Consider the following 7919-nt stretch of genomic DNA (forward strand, 5'->3'; position numbering starts at 1 on the left):
ATCTAATTTATATTTTAATATATTTAACATCTACTGGTCATCCTGCCATCTAGGGGAGGGGGTGGGGGGGTAAGAGGTGAAAAATTGGAACAAGAGGTTTGGCAATTGTTAATGCTGTAAAGTTACCCATGTATATATCCTGTAAATAAAAGGCTATTAAAAAAAAAAAAAAGAAAAGATGCTCCAAGTCATTATTAATCAGAGAAATGCAAATTAAGACAACTCTAAGATACCACTACACACCTGTCAGATTGGCTAAGATGACAGGAAAAAATAATGATGATTGTTGGAGGGGATGCGGGAAAACTGGGACATTGATGCATTGTTGGTGGAGTTGTGAACGAATCCAACCTATGGAGAGCAATTTGGAACTATGCTCAAAAAGTTATCAAACTGTGCATGCCCTTTGATCCAGCAGTGTTACTACTGGGATTATATCCCAAAGAGATCATAAAGAAGGGAAAGGGACCTGTTTGTGCACGAATGTTTGTGGCAGCCCTCTTTGTAGTGGTCAGAAACTGGAAACTGAGTGGATGCCCATCAATTGGAGAATGGCTGAATAAATTGTGGTATATGAATATTATGGAATATTATTGTTCAGTAAGAAATGACCAACAGGATGATTTCAGAAAGGCCTGGAGAGACTTACACAAACTGATGCTGAGTGAAACAAGCTGGGCCAGGAGATCATTATATACTTCAACAACAATACTATATGATTTTCAATTCTGATGGACCTGGTCATCTTCAGCAATGAGATGAACCAAATCAGTTCCAATGGAGCAGTAATGAACTGAACCAGCTACACCCAACGAAAGAACTCTGGGAGATGACTAAGAACCATTACATTGAATTCCCAATCCCTATATTTTTGCCTGCCAGCAGTTTGGATTTCCTACACAGGCTAATTGTACATTCTTTCAGAGTCCGATGTATACTTATTTTGTATTTAATTTATACTTTAATATATTTAACATCTACTGATCATCCTGCCATCTAGGGGATGGGATGGAGGGAAGGAGGGGAAAAATTGTAACAAAAGGTTTGGCAATTATCAATGCTTTAAAATTACCCATGCATATAACTTTTAAATTAAAAGCTATTAAAAAAAGAAAGAAAGAGATACTTTAAGGACCTAATCTTATACAAGAATATATATTATTAGCAAGGGGCTGACAAGCCTTAGAGCTCATTTCAACTAGTTGCTTAGGTTAGGAAGTTAACCACAAATTCAGATTTTAAAAGGAAGGTCATTTATATTTGCATCCTATTATGGTAACTCAAATGTTTTAGTATTAATCCATAGTGAGTATTGCAATGACAAAAATGCCCTGATTATAAAATTTTCTATACATTTCAATAGACTTGGAATGGAAAATACCATCTGCATTCAAAGAGAGAACTATGGAGACTGAATATGGATCAAAGCATAGTATTTTCATCTTTTTTGTTGGTTGCTTGCTTTCCCCGCTCACTCTCATCTTATGGTTTTTTTCCCTTTTGATCTGATTTTTCTTGTGCAGTATGATGAATATGGAAATATGTTTAGAAGAATTACACACATTTACCCTATATTGTATTGTTTGCTGTCTTGGGGAGATGAGATAAGGGAAAGGGATAAGGAGAAAAATTTGGAACACAAGGTTTTGCAAAGGTGAATGTTGAAACTTATCTTTGCAAGTATTTGGAAAAATAAAATATTATTGAAACAAAAATTCTTCCTCACTATATTACTATCTATGTGATCTTTGGTATTAATGCCTCTGAGATTTTGCATATTCATATATAAAACAGACATCTTACTATCATTTTTTCTTACTGAGTCTTATTGAAGGTCAAAGGAGATAAAATATATAAAATTCTTTGAAGATCTAAAAGTGTAATGTAAATGTTATCTGTTGTTGTTGTCAATAATGTTTGTGTTGTTGTTATTCACCTTGATTCTCCTGATCTGTGATTGATCATGTTTGATTCTCCCTTAGGACTTTATTTGTGGTTCTCCAGTTCATCTGATATACAATGTTTTATTACACTGTTTTTGTTATACTTAATGTCCCCTATTAGGATGCAAATTCCTTGAGGGCAGAAACTATGCTTATTCATTCAAGTTCTCAATAACTCAGCTTGGGTTCATGTGCATAGTAGATTATTGAATTAAAATGATTTGTTTCCTTCCCCTCAATAAAATAAAATAAAAATTTGCCATGAAAACAAAAAGGGGCAATATCAAGACTGTCCTTTCAAAGGCACAGACTAACCTGACATAAGAATAACAAGGGGGAAAAAAACTCCCACAGTTGTTTTCAGTTTCAGGTAAAAATTGGTTAATAGCCAAATATACAACAAGGCTATCACAGTAAGGCTCAGAATTAATCAGAAGGGAAAATATCCTGTTCGGAAAGGAAAAAGCACAGTGGGGAAACCGAGTCAGGAGGATCCTACTTTTACCTATGCAAGGTTCCCTCAGTTTTCCCAGACACAAGTCTACTTGTAGCAATTTTGAGACTACACTCACTTTGGGCAGAACATGTTAATTTTCTTGAATGGTGTAATATTGGCTTAATGACAACTCAGACATCCATGCCTAAAATTAAAACTCAGAATATCAAATTACAGTTCCAAGAAATTTTACTTCACATAGCAAAATTTACTAAACATAACTTAGAGGTTAGGTTATTTTTATTTTTCTTATGTTATTTAGTTAACAACATATATAAGGATATCCAATTTATCCTTCTATCAATTAGGAATAATCATCTTTTGCAATTTAATACATACAGTGAATACAAGATTCCAATTCCTAGAAAAATGCTGACTACACTAAACCTCCAGACTAACCAATATTCAATTAAATGAAAAAGCAAAATTGAAATTTTTGCATCTAAAGTGCATTTTGGCTCAAAGATATAACTTCAATACATATTATTTATTAACAGGTATAATTTCATAACTTCTATAAGTGATGATCAAATAAGCTATGAGACAAAATTTGTTTTTTTAGTATAAGAAAACTTGTAAGTTACCCTACTTTGCCTGGGAATAGTCCTAGTTTTTCAAATTCCATTACTTTTAGAACTTTACAAGCTGCCAGAATCTTTTCTCAGATATAAGATCTTATTACCCTCCTCAAATTGAAGATCTTAAAAACTTTATCCACTTTGAAGCAAAAAAATTTTCAATTAAATTTATTTTAAAACATTGTGAGCACATTTTAATAGTACAGTTTATCATCTAACAGTATACAGATTAAAACAGAAGTTATTTTCCTTTTTAAAAAAATTAAACTTTTCACTCAGATTCATCAGTTTTCTCTCTCTCTGGAGGTAGATAACATTTTTCATCATGGGTCTTTTGGAATTGTCTTGGATCACTGTCTTCATAAGAGAAACTAAGTGAGTCACAATTGTTCATCCTTACAATGTTGCTATTAATGTGTTCGATGTTCCCCTGGCACTGCTCATTTTAATTTTTATGAAACCACAGTAGTATTTCATTACAATCATATACCACAACTTATTCAGCCATTTGCCAATTGAGGATATTTTCTTGATTTCCAATTCTTTGTTACTACAGAAAAAAAATGCTATAAATGTTTTTGTACATGTAGGTCCTTTTCTTTTTATTATGATCTCCTTGGAATATAGACATAATGGTGATTTTTTTCCATTTTATTATAGTTTTGTATTGACAAAACATATTCATGGGTAATTTTTCAACACTGAACCTTGCAAGAACTTCTGTTCCAACTTTTCCCCTCCTTCCCTCCACCCCCTCTCCTAGATGGCAGGTAGTCCCATACATGTTAAATATGTTACAGTATATGTTCAATATAATATATGCATACATATTTGTACAGTTATCTTGCTGTACAAGAAAAATCAGATTTAGAAAGAAGGTAAAAATAACCTGAGAAGAAAAACAAAAATGCAAGCAAACAATAACAGAAAAAGTGGAAATGCTATATTGTGGTCCGCACTCATTTCCCAGTGTTCTTTTGCTGAGTGTAGCTGGTTCTGTTTATTATGATCAAATGGAACTGATTTGGATCCTCTCATTGTTGAAGATGGCCAGATCCATCAGAATTGATCCTCATACAGTACTGTTGTTGAGGTATATAATGATCTCCTGGTTCTGCTCATTTCACTTAGCATCAGTTCATGTAAGTCTCTCCAAGCCTCTCTGTATCCATACTGCTGGTCATTTCTTACAGAACAATAATATTCTATAACATTCCTATACCACAATTTACTCAGCCATTCTCCAACTGAGGGTATGCTCAGTTTTATAGTCCTATGGGCATAGTTCCAAATTGTTCTCCAGAGTGGTTGGATGAGTTCACAATTCTACCAAGGGTGCATTAATGCCCCAATTTTTCCACATCCCCTCCAGCATTTTTTATTTCCTTTTTCTGTCTTGTTATCCAATTTGACAGGTGTGAGTTAGTACCTCAGAGATGTTGTAATTTGCATTTCAATAATCAAGAGTAATTTAGAATAAAAAAGGAAAAGGAACCTATATGGACATAAATGTACATATTTATAGCAGCTCTTTATGTGGTTGCAAAGAATTAGGAATTGAAGGAATGCCCATCAACTGGAGATGTATATGATGTATATGTATGTAATAGTATTTATTACACTATAAGATATAAGTTAACTTGTAAAGATTTAATGGACCTGGTATTGAGAGAAGTGAGCAGAACCAAGAAAACATTGCTTACAGTAACAGCAATATTGGGTAATGATCAACTATGATAGACTTAGATCTTAGAAGTATCGTGATCTAAGACAATTTCAATAGAGTTATAATAGAAAATGCCATCCATCCAGAGAAGGAACTATGGAGACTGAATGCAAATCAAAGCATACTATTTTCACTTTGTTTTTACTTTCTCATGGTTTTTCCTTTTTTAAAAAAAGGATTTTTCTTTCAAACATCACTAATAAAATTATTTTTATGTGAATAAACTCTATCAGACTGCTTACTGTCTGGGGGAGTAGGAAAGGAAGGGAAGAAGATAGAAAAAAATTGGAAATCAAAAATCTTACAAAAATGACTTGAAAACTATCTTTAATGTAATTTATGTAATTTGAAAAAATAAAATACTATTAAGTGGGGGAAACAAAGGAATGACAAGCAAATAAATTTCAGAAAAACCTGGAAAGATTTACATGAATTAATGCTGAATGAAATTGGGCAGAGTCAGGAAAATATTGTACTCAGTAACAGCCACATTATACAATAATCAACTATTATAAACATAGCTCTACTCAGCAATACAATGATCCAAGACAGTTTCAATATGCATGATGGAAAGTGCTGTCTATATCCAGAGAAAGAAGTGATGGAGTTTGAATGTAAATTGAAGCTACTAGTAAATTGAAGTGATACTAGTTCACTTTAGGGTTTGTTTTTTTTTTTTTTTTTCATTTTCCCCCCTTTGTTCTGTTTTTTCTTTCACAACCTGACTAATGTGGAAATTTTTTTTATGAATTTAGGTCTCTCTTTCTTCATCTGTAATATGAGGAAGTTGGACAAGATAGCTTCTAAGGTTCCTTCTATTTAAGTCTATTATCCTGTGATCACATGATGTGCTTAATAGTACATCTTTGCTACAATGAATCAAATTTTTATTAAACACTTTATTTTTCATGTGACTATTGATAACTTTGATTTCTTTTCTGAAAACTGTTTATATCTTTTGATAATTTGTCAACTGAGGAATGGTTCTTAATTTTTAAAAAATAAATTTGGCTCATTCTCTTTAACAAAGAATCTTTTTATAAAAAAATTTCCCCAGTTTCTTGTTTTCCTTATAATTTTGGCTGCATTAGTGTTGTTTGTGCAAAAGCTTTTTTTCTATTTTCTTTTTTTCTTTCAATAGTATTTTTCCAAATACATGTAAATATGGTTTTCAATATTCATTTTGGTAAGATTTTGTGTTCCAAATTTTTTCATCCTCCCCCCTCCTCAAGGCAGGAAGCAATCTGATATAGGTTATACATCCTTTCAAATATATTTCCCTATTAGTCATGTTGTGCAAGAAATAATCAGACCAAAAGGGGAAAACCATAAGAAAGAAAAAGCAAAAAATAAACAAAAAGATGCTTATATCCACATTCAGTTTCCATAGTTTTCTCTCTGGATGCAGATGGTACCTTCTATCCCAGGTCCATAGAAACTGTCCTAGATCACCACATTGCTGAAAAGAGCTAAGTCTATTATAGTTGACCATCACATAATCTTACTGTTACTATATACAATGTTCTCCTGGTTCTGCTCACTACTCAGCATGAGTTAATGTAAGTCTTTCCAGGCTTTTCTGAAATCACCTCATTCTATCATTTCTTATAGAACAATAATATTCCATTACATTAACTTATTATAACTTATTCAGCCATTCTTCAACTGATGGATGTCTATTCAATTTCTGTTTCTTACCACTACAAAATAGGCCGCCACAAAGATTTTTTGTACATGTGCGTCATTTTCCTTCTTTTATGATCTCTTTGGAATACAGATCCAATAGTAGCATTGTAGGATCTAAAAGCTATGCAGTTTGATAGCTCTTTGGACATACTTCCAAATTGTTCTTGAGAATGGTTGGATCATTTCACAACAATCATGCATTAATATCCCAGTTTTGCCACATCCTCTCCAACATTTATCTTTTCCTATCATTTTAGCCAATCTGATAGGTGTGAAGTAGAACCTCAGAACTGTCTTAGTTTGCATTTCTTTAAACAATAGTGATTTAGAACATTTTTTCATGATTGTAAATAGCTTTAATTTCTTCACCTGAAATTGTCTGTTTATATCCTTTAATCATTTATCAATTAGGGAATGACTTTGTATACTTATAAATTTGACGCAGTTTCTCTCTCTCTCTCTCTCATACATACATATATATATTTTTTTTTCTGAGGCAATTAGGGTTAAATGACTTGCTCAGGGTCACATGGCTAAGAAGTATTGTCTGAGATCGTATATATTTAGAAATGAGGTCTTTATAAGAAACGCTGGCTATAAAAATTGTTTCCCAGATTTCTGTTTCCTTTTCTAATCTTGGCTGCATTGGTTTTGTTTGTGCAATGTTCTCTAGTTCTTCTTTAGCCTGAAGATCTAAAGATCTTCTTTAAAGATCTGAAAGGTAGATTACCCCTTGCTCTCCTAATTTGCTTATAATATTATCCTTTATGTCTAAATCATGAATCCATCTTGACCTTGTTTGTTATGGGGTGTGAGATGTTTCTGACATATTTTTTGTGAAATTTTTGTGAAAGTGAGTTCTCTTCCCAGAAGCTAGAATCATTGGGATTACCAAACAATAGGTTACTATAATCTTTTGACTATTTTGTCTTTTATATCTAACCCATTCCATTGATACACTACTATTATTTCTTAGCCAGTAACAAGTAGTTATCTAACTAGGTTTTGATGACTGCAAGCTTTATAATACAGTTTAGGTCTGGCATGGCTAATCCACCTTCATTTGCAATGTTTTCATTAATTCCCTTGATATTGTCCAAATGAATTTTTTTTCTAGCTCTAGAAAGTGATTTTTTGGCAGCTTGGCAAAAACCTTTTAATTTAATGTAAGAAAATCATTTTATTTTATGTAATACTTTATCTTATTCTTCATAAACACTTTCCTTACCTGTAGATCTGACAGTTATCCTCCCCTAATTATACATGAAATCACCTTTTATTTCTAAATCATTTATCTATTGCTTTCAGAAAAACCTGGAAAATCCTCCATGAACTCAAAGTGAAATTTACTATATACAAATAGCAAAGTTTTGGGATGATTAGCTCTAAATGACTGCTATTCTCATCAATACAATAATCCATGACTTCTCTGAAGGACTTATGATGAAAAAATGCTATCTACACTCAGAAAAAGAACTGTGTTTGATCAG

Source organism: Sarcophilus harrisii, chromosome 3, assembly GCF_902635505.1.
Source record: "Sarcophilus harrisii chromosome 3, mSarHar1.11, whole genome shotgun sequence".
NCBI lineage: Eukaryota > Metazoa > Chordata > Mammalia > Dasyuromorphia > Dasyuridae > Sarcophilus > Sarcophilus harrisii.